General features: G+C 34.9%; 1 protein-coding gene across 1 annotated transcript in view; it reads left to right on the top strand.

Annotated features, from left to right (window-relative positions):
- Positions 1-10,052: 10,052 nt before the first annotated feature.
- The window catches only part of LOC149784909 (uncharacterized), a 93,721-nt gene continuing 80,595 nt past the window's right edge, over positions 10,053-23,178 (top strand). The window contains exon 1 of the mRNA XM_089931157.1: positions 10,053-10,424. The gene's annotated coding sequence lies outside the window, so the exon portion shown is untranslated. The remainder of the gene's footprint in view (positions 10,425-23,178) is intronic.

The raw sequence follows: 23,178 nt of genomic DNA, 5'->3' as shown, positions 1-23,178 counted from the left end.
TTTACTTGCAATTACAATGTTCTCCCACAACAAATATTGCTTGAACCATAACTTTGTTTATAAGAAACGTTCGAATACACGACACATATTTTAAGAATAAACTTAGCGTATATTTCCACTTTGCATCTCGGATGAAAAATATTAGTACTTCAATAAAGAAAACTCTCTGGGCAACAAATACATCAAGGAATTTAAACTGTACGGAAAGGAAGAAAAGTATATGTAAAGGTTAGATAGCGACACTGGTAATAGATTTTACTAGGTTATTGACGTAACTTGCAGGAAATTAAGTATGTGTTGCAGTAACGGGTTAGAAACATCCACTAGGAGACAGACACAGAAAGACAAAGAGAGACAAAGAGACAGAGACAGAGAAAAAAGTGCAACTGTGCTTGCGAAAGGCTTAGTATGTATGTATGTATGTATGTATGTATGTATGTATGTAAAAAAAACGCCTGCTTTTCTGTAACTTTGCATCATTTTCATTGTTGAATTTTTAATACAGGATGATATTTTATGTTTTATATATGTTAATGTTTTCTCAGATGCCTGTGTATATGTTCCATGCTTGATACTTTAATTTTTAAAATCACTTAATTATCTAGTGTCAAGCCAGGTTCTTCACATCATGTTGTATATACTCTTGATATTGTACATAACATATAGAAGGCCTCAAGGTAGATTAGTTCTTTAACTAACTGAGTTACCTTCTCTAAATAATAAAGTTTTTATTATGTACGTACTTACCGACGGACGGATATATCAGTGCGTGCGTGCATATATATACTTTCCATTGGAATGGTTTATCATGGTTGATATTTCATATTGCATATTTAAAAACAAAACACATAACACACAATTATTCCTATCTCAAATTACCTAACACATATACTTGAGAATGACCAAAAAAGTCCTTTATGTTAAGTAGTTTTATATGTGACCAATTATAAGCGACTAATCCAAGCAACCATAAAGTCCCGTGAGACAGGTTCGGTGTGAATGAGGTACATACGTACTAACTGGCTAATTATTCGGTTTGAGAATTATCTTCCCCATACTTATTCCTCACAATCAACAATTATTCACTAAAATCTAATTTATTAACGGAGACGAAAGTACAAATATCATGTACCCCATGTCTGTTACATAAAACACTGGAAGAACGGTTGATTCAGTTTTAGTAGATTGTACCATTAGTGTTTAGAATTTACAAGACTTTTTCACCGCTCCGGTGGCCTAGTGGTTAGAGCGTCCGCCTAGGATGCGGCAGGTCGCGGGTTTGAACCCTGTCCGATTCATACCAAGACTTATAAAAATGGTACTAGCAGCATTAAGAGGTTAGTGGTAGGACTGGTCGGTCTGGTGTCAGGATAATGTGACTGGGTGGGGCATGGTGCTTAATGTCTGCGGCATGATACCCCAGTGCAAGAAATCACTATAAACTGTCACACTGCAGATATCGAAGCGATATGACTGAAAAATTGTTAAAAAATAGGAGTTATCCTATAATTTCTTTGAAATTTAAAATTAAAGGACATTTGGCGTCTTTTGTGATGATGGTTTCCTCCTGGAGTGGCGTCGAGAAGAGTTATCTCCCTTTCATTCCAACTTTATCATCAGGAGCACTCGCGGTGCTATTTGTATGGAAAAATAGGAACCAGTCTGGAAATGGGTGAAGATAAAATAGAGAATAGATGTATTTTTTTCTGGCCATGATTGGTTGATAATGAAAGTTAGGTTTTAGTAAAAATCCTTTATTATTCGAATGGTATAATAACTCTCGTAGCGCGCGCGCGCGTGTGTGTGTGTGTGTGTGTGTGTGTGTGTCTGTGTGTGTGTGCGTGCGTGTGTGTGATTTGGAATATTAATGTAGCTTTAAAAAAAATTCAGTCATATCGCCATGATGTTTGCAGGCAGTTTATTGTCATGTCAAGTACTGGGGCATCATGCCGCGGACGTGTAACATCATGTCCCACCCAGCCACATTATCCTGACACCAGACCGACCACTCCTAACACTAACCTCTTAATGTTTAGCACAAAATGAGGCAGCTGCAAGTTTTACATAGCGACTGACGAAAGAACAATTTATGAAACCAAATTGTTAAAGATCATTAACTAATATGCAAGCTCTGTTTCAATGGTTTACAAGGTCTTGTGCATTAAAAGCAAAAATTCCAAAGTCATCACTACTATTAGAAAGAAGATATCTACCCCCACCCCAACACTTACCGCCACAACTACCACTTTATACAAATTAATATCACAACAACATGTGCATGTATTTTCAACATACACCTACAGTAACAAATTACTTTAAATTATATATATATATATATATATATATATATATATATATATATATATATATATATATATATATATATATATATATATATATATATATATATATATATATATATGTGTGTGTGTGTGTGTGTGTGTGTGTGTGTGTGTGTGTACAAAATAAGATCATCCATATTGGCTATGGTTTTGTATCAATACACCCGATGGTAAATACTCCATGCATAATCCCCCTTTCCAGTCCCATCCTTTGCAATACTGGAACAGGAGCTTCATACCTTGAGTTTATGCTGGCTCGACCAGCATGATGTATCAAATATTGTTTTTTTTACGAGTCCAACGGTACGCTAATACTTATTAATGGACTAATGGCAAAAGAACACTCTGATAACTGTTGGGAGACCTGACCTCCTACATTATGAATGTATTAATAGTCCGAAAGGAATAAAACGCTTGATAACAGAAATCTAATTAGGGCCTGATGTACAGAATTGGCAATCGTTGGTAACCTTATTATCAAAGGCAAAATTTAACCATTTTTTAAAAGGAGACCTACATATAGAAAAGTAATTATTACTGTTACCTAAGAATCAGTATTTAAGACAGATACAGTTTAGGACTTCTAATCACAGGTTTCCGGTTTAAACCGGTCATTGAGACAAAACACTGTGTCAGGAACGGAAATGTAATCATCGTGGAAAAAAATTCCGTTATTTGTTTAGCTGTCCCAAATTTCGCAAAGAAGGGAGTGTTTCTAAAACCGTTCTATTACTGCAAACCATATTTGAGAAAGTTATAAACCATATTTGCCGCCAATAATATTCCAAGATCTTGCCAAGTTTGTTACTGTAATAATGAAAATAATAAACTTTGTGATGTATGTGGAAGCGTAAATTTTTAATACTTCACAATAATATAATATTTTCCCTCTCTTATAACCTTTGTATACCTCAACTCTACAATTTACCCAAATGATCTCGCATTACGTCCGAATGTTTATTCTTGTTATGATTGTCAATTTTGACCAGTGATGAGATTTGTATCTCCATATGTTAGTGACGTCGCCTTATCATATTGCAGCAGTAGAGGAAATCTGGCTAATCAACGTAAATAGCAAAATATCGGAATATTTTTCATTTCTTAATAGCGAGCACTGCTACTTTTTGGCGTGAAGTGAGATCTGTACCACATATAAATATACAAATTTTGAACAGTTTCTTGTGTGAAAACTTTTAACCGAAAATTTTGTAGTAATGTCGCAACTGAGTTAAGCATTGGAGTTAAGCCGAAGATCTTGAATCATATAAAGTAGACTGATCCCGATCTGTGATCATTAAGACGCTCTATCATGTTGTATTAGTGACAAACCAGTCAAACGGGAATTTAATGGGAGTAGGAGTACAATAATTGAAGAGTAAAAAAAAGATGTATATAACGTTAAATGTAGTAACGGTACTTTTATTCAGACTAAGAAAGCTCTTCAACCACCATACACATGTCAACATGAAAGGAAGGTCAGCTGCTAAGCGTAAGAAACCAGCTTTATTTCCAGCAGTTTGGTTTCTAATAATTTTACCAAGCTGAAATTGTCCAAAAACGATTCTGAAAATACGCATGTGGAAGATTCCCTCCGCCTCAGAAAAGTACATCACCTTGCAAACCGTACGTCTCGTTCTACCAGCGGAACCTTCAAACATGCTCATACTAGTTCCAGTTTCCTGCCCCCCCCCCCCGGAAGTGGAATAAATAGCTCGTTCTAATAAACATACATGTAAATCTAGTGACAGTAGGACAAAAATACCTGGGTTTTTTTCCACCGCACATGCCGTTTTATAATTGAAATCTATCACTTTTGAAAATTAAGAGACATTTGTTTTGAAAACAAAAGCTATTTTTAAGTGCCACATCCAAGCACTACATGAACGAGCCACAACCGTCTACAGGGGACTGGAAATACCCTAACAATGGTGCGTGCTGAATAATCCGATTAAGAACCGTTACACAACGACTGACGTGTATACGATAACCTTTATTGTTGTGTCAATTTGCAGAGTTTAAGTAAAAGTCGAAATATTTATTGAAGTGTTATATATATATATAATAACGTGACCAAAGATGGTCAACAGCAGATTGTGAATCTTTGATTAAAAATCGGCTCAGAGGTGAGATAAAAAGAAGAAACTGTCCAAAATTTATTTTTTATCAGAAATACTTCCGTATTGTATCTTTTGCTATTGTTTAATTGTTATCGTGGGTTTTTTTCCAGAATGTTTTCACAGGATTATTTAAAGGTACCTCTAATCTTTTATGGTCGATTCATGTCAAAAAATGCTTAAATGATAAAATAGCACCAACTAAGAACTGCAACGTGAACAACTTCAACAGTTCTTGGAAATCAGAGTTTAGATTTTTGCAGGATTGTAGCAAAGGTCGTGCGTTTGTATACCGTGTTTCATGAAAAGTGGATTTTAAGACCGTATATGGGGGGAAAAAATGATGTCACCAACATATGTAGACGCGATATCATGAGAGTCCATTAACTGTGAAGCTTAATAATTACCATGAATGTGATCAGCGACCACGGGGCAGGGAACTTATAAAGGAGACTAAAAATACCTGTAGATTTTATACAAATAAAATCTTTCTACTGAACTATGAGATATTCAGTTATTTCTTATTTCTTCATGTAATTGACAATATCCTGACTCATGTTGTTTAATTATTATTGTAACTTTCCCAGCAGTATCCGACTAATGTTCAAAAATTGCTGTTCTTTTATAATAAGAGGAGAATACATTAAATACACATTATTTTTTATCCACTCAAAATCTGTACCATTTATCTCGATTAAAAAAATATAGCTGATTTAGAAACCAATCTACTGATAACTATTTTGAAATCTACTGATCTGATGTCCTGGTTCTGTCACATATATGAATAAAATTAACTTTAATTTTACGATACTCATCCGGATAATACCATAAATTGATTTTCGTCCTTAATGCTGCTTAAATGGGCATATTCAATATTAAGTTTATTAAAGGTTTGCCATGTAAGTATGTCTAATTTTATGTAAGAACTCAACTTCCCATCAAATAAGCTTACATACATCATGGAATCTAATATTTTTTTTGGAAATCAATATTTAATTAAGAATAATTTTGTAAGCGATTTTTAATTTGATACTTATGAAAATTATATATATATATATATATATATATATATATATATATATATATATATATATATATATATATATATATATATATATATATATATATAATGTAGTATCGAGTCCAAGAAAGCATTGATTTTCGCCACGCATAGTTTCCATCCTTTGTACTCAACTTGGAAATAGATGAAGACAAGTTGAATTCTCCTCTCCGTACGATAAACATGTAATTACATAGACCGTCCCACCTTTGATCATTGTTATAAAATTGTTCAAATCTGACAAAAACACAAAATAGATATGTACTTTGCTCATTGTAACGCCGTTTTCAGCTGTTTCTATTTGTTTTCCCGTCTATTATTTAAATCTTCTTTTAGTTAAGTTTTGTTCTCGACTTTTTTGTTTAGTGTATGTTTGTAGATGTAAGTAGTTTCTTTTCTCGAGGAAGACTTTGTTTTGTTCAAAAAGTTGGGAAACGGTTTTGTATTGCGCTCTTAAATATACTACATGATAAACATCATTTGAACGCAAGGCATGATTTTTCTTTTATTTCATATAATCCCTGATAACTGACCCTGAAAATACGCTTTGCTGCGCTCCTTTAATAAACTTCTCTAATTTTTATATAACCTTTGCGTCCAATGTTTCTCAGTGTAGAGGTTAATACGGCAGGTTTATTAATATAGTGGTCAATACGGCAAGGTTTATCAATGTAGTGGTCAATACGGCAAGGTTTACCAATGTAGTGGTCAATACGGCAAGGTTTATCAATGTAGTGGTTAATACGGCAAGGTTTATCAATGTAGTGGTCAATACGGCAAGGTTTACCAATGTAGTGGTCAATACGGCAAGGTTTACCAATGTAGTGGTCAATACGGCAAGGTTTACCAATGTAGTGGTCAATACGGCAAGGTTTATTAATATAGTGGTCAATACGGCAAGGTTTATCAATGTAGTGGTTAATACGGCAAGGTTTATCAATGTAGTGGTCAATACGGCAAGGTTTACCAATGTAGTGGTCAATACGGCAAGGTTTACCAATGTAGTGGTCAATACGGCAAGGTTTATCAATGTAGTGGTTAATACGGCAAGGTTTATTAATATAGTGGTCAATACGGCAAGGTTTATCAATGTAGTGGTTAATACGGCAGGGTTTATCAATGTAGTGGTCAATACGGCAAGGTTTAACAATGTAGTGGTCAATACGGCAAGGTTTATTAATATAGTGGTCAATACGGCAAGGTTTATCAATGTAGTGGTCAATACGGCAAGGTTTACCAATGTAGTAGTCAATACGGCAAGGTTTATCAATGTAGTGGTTAATACGGCAAGGTTTATCAATGTAGTGGTCAATACGGCAAGGTTTATCAATGTAGTGGTCAATACGGCAAGGTTTACCAATGTAGTGGTCAATACGGCAAGGTTTATCAATGTAGTGGTTAATACGGCAAGGTTTACCAATGTAGTGGTCAATACGGCAAGGTTTATCAATGTAGTGGTCAATACGGCAAGGTTTACCAATGTAGTGGTCAATACGGCAAGGTTTATCAATGTAGTGGTTAATACGGCAAGGTTTATCAATGTAGTGGTTAATACGGCAAGGTTTACCAATGTAGTGGTCAATACGGCAAGGTTTACCAATGTAGTGGTCAATACGGCAGGTTTATTAATATAGTGGTCAATACGGCAAGGTTTATCAATGTAGTGGTCAATACGGCAAGGTTTATCAATGTAGTGGTTAATACGGCAAGGTTTATCAATGTAGTGGTCAATACGGCAAGGTTTATCAATGTAGTGGTTAATACGGCAAGGTTTATCAATGTAGTGGTTAATACGGCAAGGTTTACCAATGTAGTGGTTAATACGGCATGGTTTATCAATGTAGTGGTTAATACGGCAAGGTTTATCAATGTAGTGGTTAATACGGCACGGTTTATCAATGTAGTGGTTAATACGGCAAGGTTTATCAATGTAGTGGTTAATACGGCAAGGTTTACCAATGTAGTGGTTAATACGGCAAGGTTTACCAATGTAGTGGTTAATACGGCATGGTTTATCAATGTAGTGGTTAATACGGCATGGTTTATCAATGTAGTGGTTAATACGGCATGGTTTATCAATGTAGTGGTCAATACGGCAAGGTTTATCAATGTAGTGGTCAATATTCCAAATTATTATATTGAAATTTACGTGCAACAGCAACATCATTGCTGTGAATGTAGTGGTCAATACGGCAGGGTTTATCAATGTAGTGGTCAATACGGCAAGGTTTATCAATGTAGTGGTTAATACGGCATGGTTTATCAATGTAGTGGTTAATACGGCAAGGTTTACCAATGTAGTGGTCAATACGGCAAGGTTTATCAATGTAGTGGTCAATACGGCAGGTTTATTAATATAGTGGTCAATACGGCAAGGTTTATCAATGTAGTGGTCAATACGGCAAGGTTTATCAATGTAGTGGTTAATACGGCAAGGTTTATCAATGTAGTGGTTAATACGGCATGGTTTATCAATGTAGTGGTCAATACGGCAAGGTTTATCAATGTAGTGGTCAATACGGCAAGGTTTATCAATGTAGTGGTTAATACGGCAAGGTTTACCAATGTAGTGGTTAATACGGCATGGTTTATCAATGTAGTGGTCAATACGGCAAGGTTTATCAATGTAGTGGTCAATATTCCAAATTATTATATTGAAATTTACGTGCAACAGCAACATCATTGCTGTGAATATAGTGGTCAATACGGCAAGGTTTATCAATGTAGTGGTCAATACGGCAAGGTTTACCAATGTAGTGGTCAATACGGCAAGGTTTATCAATGTAGTGGTCAATACGGCAAGGTGTATAAATGTAGTGGTCAATACGGCAAGGTTTACCAATGTAGTGGTCAATACGGCAAGGTTTATCAATGTAGTGGTCAATACGGCAAGGTTTACCAATGTAGTGGTCAATACGGCAAGGTTTATCAATGTAGTGGTTAATACGGCAAGGTTTATCAATGTAGTGGTTAATACGGCAAGGTTTACCAATGTAGTGGTTAATACGGCAAGGTTTACCAATGTAGTGGTTAATACGGCAAGGTTTACCGATGTAGTGGTTAATAAGGCAAGGTTTATCAATGTAGTGGTTAATACGGCAAGGTTTATCAATGCAGTGGTCAATACGGCAAGGTTTACCAATGTAGTGGTTAATACGGCAAGGTTTATCAATGTAGTGGTTAGTACGGCAAGGTTTATCAATGTAGTGGTCAATACGGCAAGGTTTATCAATGTAGTGGTCAATACGGCAAGGTTTACCAATGTAGTGGTCAATACGGCATGGTTTATTAATATAGTGGTCAATACGGCAAGGTTTATCAGTGTAGTGGTCAATACGGCAGGTTTATTAATATAGTGGTCAATACGGCAAGGTTTATCAATCTAGTGGTCAATACGGCAAGGTTTATCAATGTAGTGGTCAATACGGCAAGGTTTAACAATGTAGTGGTCAATACGGCAAGGTTTATCAATGTAGTGGTCAATACGGCAAGGTTTATCAGTGTAGTGGTCAATACGGCAGGTTTATTAATATAGTGGTCAATACGGCAAGGTTTATCAATGTAGTGGTCAATACGGCAAGGTTTATCAATGTAGTGGTTAATACGGCAAGGTTTGCCAATGTAGTGGTTAATACGGCAAGGTTTATCAATGTAGTGGTCAATACGGCAAGGTTTATCAATGTAGTGGTCAATATTCCAAATTATTATATTGAAATTTACGTGCAACAGCAACATCATTGCTGTGTTCCATCATGGTACAAAGAGGTCATTCTTTAATGTGCAAACTCCAATTATCGCATCCATCCATCCATCTATACATACATACTCACGTAGATACCTCCATCCATGCATCCAAACATACATATCTTCATGTATGTAAACATATAAAACGTACCTTCGTTTGCAAGTACATTTACAAAAATCATATTTAACTAATGTATTTTCATTCCGTACCAGATAAATGTTTTAAATTCTTCCATCCATATATATATCCAATATCAACTCTATCAGATATTGCTCGTATGTTCTTTCTTTGAATTAATTATTTGATGTGATATGCAACTGTGGTTTTGATATTCTAGCAGGAAACCATTTCAGATCAATATTAATATGGTATTTCACGTACCCAGGAGTTAACTCAAATAACATGTTTCTTTCAATATTGTACGCATGGATGAGTTCCATCCTAAGTCCACTTGTCATTTTGTAGCTGTAATAGCTTGTCTATTTGAAGAGCCTGTTTTATCATCCAGCCTAAATCTGGCAACCAGCTTATAGTAATGTATGTCCTAAACGATCCAGGTAATTTAGTGTATGATAACTGAGTTGCATAGATGCTCACTACTTGTAGTGCTAATATTGACAAATTGCGCTCAACTATGCTATAATTATCATTCTCTCGTATTGATTCCGACGCTTCGGTGTTTAAGAGTTAAGGATGAATCATCCATCGACAATCTAGCAGTATTTATAAACAAGTCAGGCGGATTGATACAAATTGCCAGCTTCTTTTGATTGACCGATTCCACCCCCGCCAAAATTCTATTTGCCAATATTGGCGCCCTGCGCATGGATCTCGAACACGTGGTTCTGCACTACCATAAAAGGCCTTTAAACTTTAATACGGCATTCTGTTCATCAATTTGTATAGGGATCTTAAAGTTTTAGGTTGAAGCAATAATTATTTTGTAAAACTTATTCCACAAGAAAGGCATTTGTAAACAGATTTTTCAATTTTAGTCATTGGGTTTCCATATAAGAGGACGCGTTGAAAATTCCGTTATTTTCAATCAAAATGAAAACAAATAAAACTTGTGAAAGTCACTAAGACACCATCTCCAGATGCAAACAAGGAGACTACTCTGGATTATCATATCAAATTCTGGAAAACCTGCCCAACGTTTAAAGGTAAGCATATATTTTTGTTTGACTAATAAATCTTTAATTGCATATTTAAATAATTTGCATGCCAAATTAAAACAATATGTTTTCTTATAGTTATTATAAAAAATCGCAAATAGGTAAACGATAATTTCTCTAAATTATATTACTTACACTGGTAATTGCTACGAGTTTAATATATAAAAAAATATTTTTTTAAAAGAGCGGCATGACACGGATTTTAGTTTTGGTTGCCTTTATTATACTGTATACTTTTCAGCGCAGCGATTCTCTCTCTCTCTCTCTCTCTCTCTCTCTCTTTCATATACAACTTCAGGCATTTCCAACTAACACTGTGATAGATAAATATTTTGCAGTGTTAACTCGTATATGATGTTTGTGCAAGATATACATAAAGTCGATGGACCGCTTCCAATCTCACGAGAAACGTGAGAAATATTTTAAATGCCTGCTCCACTTTCCCAGTTAATGATGGCGGCGTTATTAATAAACCAGTATATTACATACTTGCGAGATCACGACGTTATTAAAACATTCATAAAAGAAAAGAGGAGTATCCAAATGGTGATGACTCGTTCAACGTATGCTATACTTTTGTGTAATTTAATCATTTTTGTGATTTAAATTCGTTGAATCAAGAAATTATTGAACAGTTGTCGAGCTGGACAAACTGCTTAGCGCGTGGTACCCATTCATTGCGAAATGGCCATTGACCTTTCAGCAGTGTCATCGCCAATAGCATCCCTATCCATGCCATAAGTTCTTAGGACAGTATGTGTATCTTGGCATGAAATATTATAGATGTAGCACAGTACATGTATGTATATCCATAGCAAAGGAGCGGCCAAGTGGTTTGATGCGCTCTCCTTTGCAGCTCACTTACAATTCACCTCTGTCCCTGTGGGATCGAGTCATGCATGGTTCGACCAGCGTGGGTAAATGAGAAAGCTTGAATATAGCTTCCCGTTGGTCGGTGTTACTTCCCGAACTCATCCTTCACCAAATACACTATGCTACCGTTGTGCTGAAAAATGGCGTTAAACCCAACACTACCAAAGATCCCATTGAACTCTTGTGATCTCTGTGTGGCATTTTTTCCCCTCAATCTATCATCAAATAACAGGGATTCCAATGGAACGCTAACCAATCTATCATCAAATAATAGGGATTCCAATGAAACGCTAACCAATTTTATCATCAAATAATAGGGATTCCAATGAAACGCTAACCAATCTATCATCAAATAATAGGGATTCTAATGAAACGCTAACCAATTTTATCATCAAATAACAGGGATTCCAATGAAACGCTAACCAATTTTATCATCAAATAATAGGGATTCCAATGGAACGCTAACCAATCTATCATCAAATAACAGGGATTCCAATGGAACGCTAACCAATCTATCATCAAATAACAGGGATTCCAATGGAACGCTAACCAATTTTATCATCAAATAATAGGGATTCCAATGAAACGCTAACCAATCTATCATCAATAGGCGGGAATCTGTGAAGTCAGTAGCCCGAAAAAAACACAAATTAAACAATCAAATAGGGCAAATGGAAATAACGTACCCAATCGGGCACGGCAAACAGAAATATTGTATTAACAACATATACAAATTCAACTGTATATAACTTCTTCATAATTCAATTTTCATTTAATTTATGGAAGGTAATTAAGAGTCGGGCATCAATTACTCCCATCATTTTCAAAATGGAAAACTCACGTTTTTAAGAAATTGCTATGGAACTAAGTAGGCAGATCATTTTCTGTTTTGCAGAGGGAGAAATTACCATTGCAAGTTTATGTGTGTCTCGTAGTATTTGATTTGTTGTTCATTTGCCGAGTAGCGTCCTTGAGAATAGACCAATACGTACGGGAGTCTGGTGCATAGCTTGCAATACTATATTATTGTCCAAAATATGAATATACGTGCCAACTACAATTACTGACTGTACGACACCAGGCGCCTATATCAAAGACTAACTTCACGTATACAATATATCATCTATTTATGACACTGCACTGAAATTACTAATGGTACCACGAAGCAATATAAGACCAATTTATTGGCCATATAAGCGCTATCGGGCTTGTATATTGGTCTGATGGGAACTGTGGGCGTGTTGGTATTCTTGGAAAATACAATTTACCGTATCTTCCTGTTGTGATTACTGGTCTGCTATTTATTCTCCATATATTTTTTTCAATTTCTAGTTCTTAAGATGTATTAGTCTTTAATTTTTTGGGAAAGCAAAGAGATTATTAACGCTAGTAATACTTTGCACAGAAGCTACTTTCTGCAACTTTTAAAGTATCATACGACTTTTAATATATTCCCTATGAGTCGATTTATCTATTTATTATTTCATTTAATTCTTTCTTTAACGGAACTTTCAACGCAATTATTGGTTTCATTCTGTGGAGGAAATAGGAGAAAAGTGCCTTTTTCAAGGATATACAGCAGCTGCCGACCTGAGCTGACCTGGGTGGGTATCGAACAAGTAACCATTGGTTTACGAGTCTGACACCCTACTAAGTTATCGCTCATTACTTCTTCTGGGTTGAACATGAATGCCAAGATATAGCACCCATTTGTAGTGAAATGATCCCATAATGTACTAATGGTACCGCGAAGCAACACAAGACCAATTTATTGGCCGTATACGCGCTATCGGGCTTGTTTATTGGTCTGATGGGATCTGTGGGCGTGTTGGTATTCTTGGAAAAGAATAGACATTCGTTTGACCGCTAGATCTGATGTCACTGGTTTCTTCAGATAGGCAAAATGAGGAAACCGTCGAGAACATGTTATAAAATCTCGAAAATAAACTGCGGATTTTTTCGATAGATGACGATTGGAATATATATATATATATATATATATATATATATATATATATATATATATATATATATATATATATATATATATATATATATATAGTATTATTGTTTAAACTCATACTTTTCAATTCAAGTTTAATAAACAATGTGCTACATCTATCGACAATGATGCAATGTTTTACAGTTAGATTTTTGCATACAGAATATCTGTGTTTCTTCGATGAAGATCTCCACGTGTAAACGTATATGCATACACAATACGCATGAACGATGTTATGTTTATTTTCGTGGTCAAAACGTAATTATTAATTAGATAGCTTATTTTCTGACAACATTTGGATTGTGTTGAATATTGGCCTCATCTACATCCAGGTATTATTGAATTATAATTTTACTAAAATCAGTACTTTTACGACATCAAGAAGTTAGTGCTACCTTACAATCAGAATCGTTCTCTGCAAGAACTGGTCAGGTTAAGGATAGATGGGAAATCGGGCTTGTAAAACGAGCTTAATTCCCATTAAACCATTCATTTCATTCACCGTTCTAAATCGGTGCACTTTATCTTCTAGTTTTGTCTTTATATTTGGTTTTTGGTTTTGTTTTACTCTGCTTTAATACAATTGACCGTATCTTCCTGTTGTGATTACTGGTCTGCTATTTATTCTCCATATATTTTTTTCAATTTCTATTTCTTAAGATGTATTAGTCTTTAATTTTTTGGGATAACAAAGGGATCATTAACGCTAGTAATACTTTGCACAGAAGCGACTTTCTGCAACTTTGAAGGTATCATACGACTTTTAATATATTCCCTATGGGTCGATTTATCTATGTATTATTTCATTTAATTCTTTCTTTAACGGAACTTTCAACGGAATTATTGGTTTTATTATATGGAGGAAATGGGAGAAAGCGCCTTCTCCAAGGACATACAGAGGCTGCCGACCTGAGCTGACCTGGGTGGGTATCGAACAAGTGACCATTGGTTTACGAATCTGATACCCTACTGAGTTATCGCTCTTTACTTCTTCTGGGTTGAACATGAATGCCAAGATATAGCACCCATTTGTAGTGAAATGATTCCAAAATGTACCTTTACAATTTAGATGAAATTTGTCTACATATTTGTATAGATCCATAAATGTTACTAAAATGATATATAAGACTTGACTGATGTCAGATCTGGTGAATGAATACATGTCAGGTTCAAAGTTTTTCCAGCACTTCCGGAACCAAGCATGAAGTTTTCACTGTGCTTCACTTCAAAATGATCTACACTCTTATCACTGAGTGAACGTATATTATTAACTACCTTTTTGTTTGCTATGGATGCGTCCACAACCAGAAGTTTGTCTCGTATTCTTTGAATCAGTGCATATATTTAAAATGATCATATATAGCCAAACATAGCAAAATAATAATCGAAGGTATCTCGGCTGCCATCATGGGAAGCAGTTTAGGTCACGGAAAGAATCAGTTACTTCCCTTTGGGATTGAATTGTGTTAATGTGTTTTTCCTCTTTTTCCCATAATTAAATCGATTTTTTTCAACAATAAAATTAAAAGATCCAACTTTCAATATGCGCTCAATAAAAGATCTGTAAAAGTGACCTACATATTCAATGAAACTTACGATGTTTTCTAACGTTTTTTTTTTCCCAACGAGTAGCAATGACTTTTTGACGTGACTTTGCTTAACACTCCTTTCCGAATTTAATACCCGGCCCGACTTTCACATACCGAACATAAGTTTATACTTAAGCTTAAGTTTAGAATCTAGCGATCCTATTTGCTGAAATTTAAGTTTCACTTAAAACTGACCGAGAAAATATTAAAAGGCGAGAGTTAACATTTTGACTTATGCTGGTGAAATTTGGACAACCGTTTTTTCTAAAATATATGTTGGTATACATTGAAGCTAAGAAATACAATATCAGTCAAAATTTCGAGAGAAAGAAGGACCGGACAGCTTATCGTCAACGTCATTCGGAAAATGTCATTGATTAACTACGTATTTACGATGATGTCTCTTGCCAAAAGGAATTTTTAAATAACGGTGGCGTTTAGTTATTTAGGATTTTCATTCTCGAGGCCCTGGATTTCACCAACAGAATTTGAACTGAACTAAAGCTTACATAACAAAAAAAATCTGAGAGGTTGAAAATTTAAGTCTGAGTTAAGACTGGCTTAGGATTAAAGGTAATGACATATTGGTGATAATAGGAATTTGTTTCAAAGCGTTAACACGGCAACAAAAGATCTTTTCTTACACATCAGATCATTTATAGATTAACATTGTCAGTTATTTTCTATGGTGTGCTTGCATGTCTCGTGTTGCTTAAAATATGGTATATAATTATGTCTCATGTTGCCCAAAACTATGGTGTATTGTCATGTATCGTGTTGCTTAAATATGATGTATTTGCATGTTTCATGCTGCTTAAACTATGGTATATACTGATATTTTATGTTGCTTAAACTAGGGTATATTGGCATGTCTCGTGTTGTTTAATATTGATATGTTTCTCCTTGCTTAGAATATGGTTTATTGGCAAGCAAGTCTCGCGTTGCTTAGAATATGGTATATTGACAGTCTCATGTTGCTTAAACTATGGTATATTGACATTTTTCGTGTTGCTTAGAATATGGTATACTGGCATTTCTCATGTTATTTGGAAAAGGGTATGATTAGAAATGTCTCACGTCGCTTAGGCAATAGAATCATGGGTGCACCAATAGTGTCTATGAATCAACTATTCGAGTTTAATTTCCTGGCAATTATTGCTACTGTCTCAGATAAAGGGAATAATGGGCTTCTGTTTGATTAATGAGATTTCACCTTGTGTTATGTATTTGTTAATGTATAAATGAGAGAGAGAGAGAGAGTACTTATTTTTAGGAAGGGTGTCTTTCACTGGTTATTCAACAAAAAAAAAAATTTCTGACATCAAAATTACGAATGATGACCCACGTAGGCATTTTTATCAAGAATAGTGTTTTGAAATGTATTGTTACTGACATATTTTGAAGATGGGTTTTTTTTTTGTAACTCAAAAGGTGTTTTTTTATCCTAAAGTTAATTACCATTTTGAGCCGTGCTATGTATTGATAAGTTATAAAGGAATGACTAGTAAACAAACAGCAATAGATACAGGAAAATATTGTAATTACTCGTATATTTCGAGCTGTACACTGTACAAAGTTCAAGGCTGAATGCCAATACATTAGTCCTCTCACAAGAACCGTTACTCTAGCATGGCTTTTAGCTGAATTGATTTTACGACATAGGATCCAGAGCAAGAGTATCCGAATAAGAGCAGTATTAGACTCGAACTATTCACAGTTTGCAGTTGTTGTACCAATGAAAAGTGTGCTATCTGTTGTGGTTTTGTTTGTTGCATTATCTTATTGCTCTTTGCAAATATATTAAAGTTTTAGTTATATGTTCCTAAAACCTTTAAAATACGCAGTACCAGGGCCCTTAGTCACGAGTTATGTGCTAGAGAAGTCTGTAGAATAGAGTACCATATGTCTTTGTCACGATCAAGCCTTATAGTCACAAAACTGTCTAAAATATAGTACCGGACACTTAGTCACCAAACTGCATAGAATACAGCGTCAGGCCCATTAATCACCAAACTGTTTCGAATACAGCACCAGGCCCAATAGTCACCAAACTGTTTCGAATACAGCACCAGCCCCATTAGTCACCAAATTCTATAGAATACAGCACCAGGCCATTGGTCATCAAACTTCTAGAATACAGCACTAGGCCCATTAGTCACCAATATCTATCAAATACAGCACCAGGCCCATTAGTCACCAAATTCTATAAAATACAGCACCAGGCCCATTATTCACCAAATTCTATAAAATACAGCACCAGGCCATTAGTCATCAAACTTCTAGAATACAGCACCAGGCCCATTAGTCACCAAACTATATAAAATAAAGCACAAGTCCCGTTAGTCACCAAAACTGTCTAGAATACACCACCGGGCCCATTAGTCACCAAAATTGTATAGAATACAGCACCAAGCCCATTAGTCACCAAATTCTATAAAATACAGCACCAGGCCCATTAGTAAAACAAATATATAGAATACAGCACCAGGTCCATTAGTCACCAAACTATATAAAATAAAGCACAAGTCCTATTAGTCACTAAACCTTTCTAGAATACACCACCAAGCCCATCAGTCACCAAATTCTATAAAATACAGCACCAGGCCCATCACATTAGCCACCAAATTGTATAGAATACAGCACCAAGTCCATTAGTCACCAAATTATATTGAATACAGCACAAGGCCCATTAGTCACCAAACTGTTTCGAATACAGCACCGGGCTTATCAGTCAACAAATTCTATAGAATACAGCACCAGGTCCATTAGTCACCAAACTATATAAAATAAAGTACAAGCCCCATTAGTCACCAAATTGTATAGAATACAGCGCCAGTCCCATGAGTCACTAAACTGCCTACGGATCAAAATTAAACAGCCTCAAAGATTTAAAAAAATCACACTCTGAGTTTAAGCCTACTTGAAGTTTTTGTTATGTAGTGATGCCAATAATTAGAGACTCTTGAAATATGTGTGAGTCTAGGTTATGTCAGACTAAAGTAATAGAAAATCAAAATAATTGAACATTTAGCAGAAGCTAAATTCTGTGTTAATCGGATTGATTGTTTAATCTTGCAAGAGAATTGGGAATAATCATTCAAGCCTCTGTATCGACGATACTTTATGTTTATAAGTTTATGCAAGTTATATATCTGACCAATGACGATCAGTCACATCATGCAGATCATACTGGAAGCCGATTGGTAGTTGACTTGTCTCAGTTTTGAGGGGGTTCTTTTTAAGTGGTTTGTTAAACTAACCATTTTGATACACAGAAGACATACATTTGTTCGACATATTTTCATTTTCCTACAAAATGTGAATAAGTGGCTAGGAATATTTGAAGATGAGCCCCTCATTCCTTGTTATCTGACGCTATTTAATTTTCCATGTTTATAGCGCATGAGCAGATACGCTTAACTTTGATAAAATGGATTTTATTCTTTCAATTTGATTGTTAGTAAATAATTCCCAGATTGAAAACTATGAAACATATTCATTTCTGACTAGAAAAACTATATATCTACTTTTTTATGAGGACCTTTGAATATTCCAAAGAGATCATAGCCGAAACTATTACAGTTACAAAGTAGTTCCCCATTGAGTTTATACAGAAATAAAGAGAAAATGGGTTCATCAACTTTTTCTTGATCATGTAGCAACATGCTATTAGTGAATGATTATGGAGCTTTTAAAAATACAGCTTTCGGTATACGATCACGGTGCACGATTGACTGAGATGTAAAATATGCACACAGTACACACATTTGCTCATAAATACCAATTTTCCTTTTTAATTGACTTTTGACTGAACACGTATAATTAATTATCTTATATAATGATATCAAGCTAAGTAAATATATTTAAAATGTGAAAAAGATCAGTCATTGAAAACAATAAACATTAACCTTTGGAGGGTGGTAGTAATTGGTTTTAAATCTCCAATTTGGCTATTAATTGATTCATTTAGCAACTCTCACTTTATTCGTGCTTTCACGACTTTGAGGAAAGTGGTGAAAATTGAAAAATGTACGCATAAAGAAGTGTCAGCTTTAATAGGTTTTACAAGTACGGTGTACGCGATTGAATACTCTTCACTGTTTGAGTCATTTTTCGTGCAGTCTTTCACCGAAAACAGAAGCAATATAAAAATACATTATGCTATTCTTAAAGTTATTGTTAACATTGACATGCAGTCAATTGTTTCCGATTGCATGGAAATATTTTCTACCATCTTTATCAATATTGTATACTCCGTGTTGCCTATACATTCTGACACGAACGGCAGCAATAACTCACAGTTAAAACATATAAATAAATTAATAAAGCTGCTAGCAGCAAAGACACTAATGGATTACGGAAACTTTAAAAACCTCTTGACAAACTGAATTCCATGTATTCATTTGTTAAACATCACGCGCCAGATGACTCCATATGGATTAGACAATTATTGCCGGTGATGATGGTGTTGGTGGTGGGTTAAATATACATAATTCTGCGGTTGGCATCGTGTGATAATATATATTTTCCAAGCAAAAATTACTGCGCCAAAATTGGCCATTTTTTCATTTTTTATTTTAGTTTGCTGATGGTTGAACTATAACATTTCAAAGCGGTTTCTTGCTAACCATCCATTTATTTGTCTGGTGTGTGTGTGTGTGTGTGTGTGTGTGTGTGTGATACGTTTTCCAAAGCCCAACTATTTCCGATATCTCTTCATATACAAGTGCTGTAAAATGAATCTTCTGCGCAAACAATTTGTACATTAAACGGTCACTGAATAACTCTTCAGACTTGAAGTATATTGTTTACCAGTTTATATACATGTATTTGCACTGCCAGTAATTTACACACCATTTTAGTGACGCTCTTTTCTCATAAGGGATCGGTTACTATATTCCGGGTGGTGGCGGGCGTTGTAAATTAGGGGAAAGGATGTTGAGGCGCAAAATGTCACCTAACGCAAATTTATAACCAGCTGCAAGAAATGTAATAACCAACGTAAAAAGTAAATTCGTACCAGAAAATTTAACAGAATACATTTTGTTTTCGCTCAAAGTGAAATTCATAATGAGACGCAAATTGGAGATATTTATGCAAAGTACTAACACCTTCAGCAAAATATACTGTGACATGTTAGAGGGTGTGCGTAAATAAATATTTATAACCTTGGAAGCGAATCTTCCCCCTTGCTGTTTGTGCTCTGTTTTGACTAACAGATTGGTATCGGCGCCTGAAAAATCTTCTCGAGCCCTGGGGCTATTCTTATTTAATACTGCACTTCCCCTATAGCCTATTTATAGCAATAATTACCTCACGCTTATCTTCCTTAACTACTTCCTCCCCATTCTTCTTTCACTGAATACGATACACGTAAGAATCCATAATTCAGGTCACTGCCGGTCTTTATATACACTGTTACCACGTAACCGATCACGTTACCCGACAAGTCTATTCCTAACTAGACCATCCCATTCTCAATACGGGGATACCTATACGGCCGACTTATGATGCAAAAAGAAACTCGATGCAATAGATGTGCACATGTAATATGTGCATCAGTATTTTTATTATTTGACTATCCCATAATTTGATACATCTAAAGAGTCAAAATGTAAGGCATGAGTAATTTTATTACTACCAGTTGGTAAACGTCTGGTCTACTGAGGTACCTCATAGAATATTGTGTAAGAGACCAACCAGACGTTAGAAATATCAATATCATTGCATATAATCGGAAGGTCCTAAAGTAGTTCAAAATGGTCAAGCATGTACATCCTTCTAGTTTTATTAGAAATTGCTTCAACAAGTTTAATAACTGAAACTTTGATAACAAGAAGGTTCAGTTTATTTTGAGTAAAGGAATTCAATTTTAAGTCAAAAGTGCGACATTTAACAAACGACGGCCATCCCAGAAAGTCCAGGTCAAATTGCCGCCATCTTTACAGATCATGAGAGTAATTTTCTTTAATATATTATGGATATGGCCGGTATCATTTTCAGAAATTTTAATTGATGAAAGAGTGAACTAGTTAAAACATAATATTATACCATTTTTGCCCACAATGCCTCATGGACAATTACTCAGTATGAATTGCAAAAATGGCCGTACTGGAATTCATTCGTCTGCTGTTGTCTGTTACAAATCAGCCTTATAAACGAAGTTGAAATTCATTCCCCTGCCCATAATCATTTAGCTCTTGTGTTATCAAGGTTTCTAGTTTTCACGAATAATTTGGTAAATTTCTTTTCCCAGAAACTGAAAGAGTATACCCAGCTGACATTGTAAATATAGATTTTAGATTTCTTCTAGCTAAACCAGAGAAAGAATTCGAACCTTAACTTTAGTCAAAGCGAAATGTCAAGCGCTTCGCAGCTCTGCGGGTCTAGTGCTGTCAAGTATAATTTGCCATTCGTGGATAACTCATCTTTGTCTCTGAGCGCTTTTGTTTCTTTACGCATACTTAGTGCTTACACTTTTCACTTTAATAAAAGATAAAACTTATCATAGTCACTGTCATTATTATTATCATTATTATTATTATTATTATTATTATTAATTATTTGCATCAAATCTGCCGCAAAATAAAGGAAACTTCATAGTAATGGCCTTATTTCAGTCTTGACATTCGCGTTCTTGTTAAATCTTGCATCACTCTGATCTTATCTCAGCAGCTTTTTTCCACTTTAAATTGACAGATGCAAAAGTTAACTCATATGTATGTATGTATGTACGTACGTACGTACGTATGTATGTATGTATGTATGTATGTATGTATGTATGTATGTATGTATGTACGTACGTACGTACGTATGTATGTACGTACATACGTATGTATATACGTACGTACGTGTGTATGTGTGTATGTATGTATGTATGTATGTATGTATGTATGTACGTACGTATGTATGTATGTATGTATGTATGTATGTATGTATGTATGTATGTATGTATGTACAGACATACAGTATTATGCACGTGAAATTAAAACATTTCCTATTGAAGAACATCAATGCCTTCAAACAAGAAAGGTGTGCTTTAACATGATATTTGCAAAAAAAACACAGAGATTACATTTTGATAACAAGGAAGGACACATGAATTTTATAAAAGCTATTCAGATGATTTCAGACAGAATTTTTTTTTTTAAATCGCAGATTTTATTCAGACTCATTTTGACAACCTTAAGCCTATTCGTCACGACGACCAATCATAATAATATACATACAGTTCTGTTACATATGAGTTTGGTATGAAAACGCTTAAATAATCTTCAGGCGTGTTGAATAGAAAGCGTTTAAAAAATAACGACGATGACGACAGTTAACAAAGACAACAAAGAAACCTGTAGCGAGCAACTCATCGCACTGCAAAACGTGTCTTAAACGACTTCTAATTTCCAAAATAGATGTTCGTTCTTATATTCAGTATGCGTACAACGACAAAGTTCAATATAAAGTTCAGGTTCATTTGCCTTTTCGCGATAGAAAATTACTTTTACTTCAACGTTCCTTTGATGAGATTTAATTCCCCCTACGCTCTAGTTACTGCCATTTTATCAAATTTACATAGATAATGTGCGTTTTAGCATGATAAATCTGTCGCGAACATTTCTTAACATGGTTCAAAAGAAGTTAACCCGTGCTTCAACAAGTAGAGTAATTTTGTGTAAATAACGATTTTAATGTACCTCTTATTTATTCGATAAAATAATTAGTCCAATTCTGTGTATTTGATGATTTTAATGTACCTGTATTTATCCAAAGAAATCATTACCTGCTTAATAATAAACCAGCTCCGTTTTTCAAAATGATGAAAAATATTTACGATGGCTGTTTGATAATAGGCCCAGTTCCTAATTTTTGACAAATTTAATGGACTGGTTCTCTGGTCTTATTTCGGGAATAATATTGTAAATGAAGGACGTTATGTAATCTCTAACAGAAAATACAAACGTTGAATTTCACGAGAAAATATTGTAATATATGCATGTTTGTCGTAATATCAGAGTAGCAGAGAGTGTTTTCATAAAATATTAAATGTATATTTACCTGCAACTGTTGTTTCAAATAGGCTTCGAGCGCTTAAGTCGTCACTGATTAACGTAGAACACATGTTTGAGCTTTTCTTGCACAAATTTCTAAGAAAGGACGTCATTTTCAGTGAATCTGTTTGTATATAAAGCAAAGTTTATTTCCTTCTTATTTAAGACCAAGCCAAGAACAAAAGCTTCATAAAGTTAGCATTTTAATTAACAATTTTTACTGGTGTTTAACT

Source organism: Sinohyriopsis cumingii, chromosome 13, assembly GCF_028554795.1.
Source record: "Sinohyriopsis cumingii isolate HCF-2022 chromosome 13, ASM2855479v2, whole genome shotgun sequence".
NCBI lineage: Eukaryota > Metazoa > Mollusca > Bivalvia > Unionida > Unionidae > Sinohyriopsis > Sinohyriopsis cumingii.
This window is presented reverse-complemented; position numbering and strand designations above follow the sequence as displayed.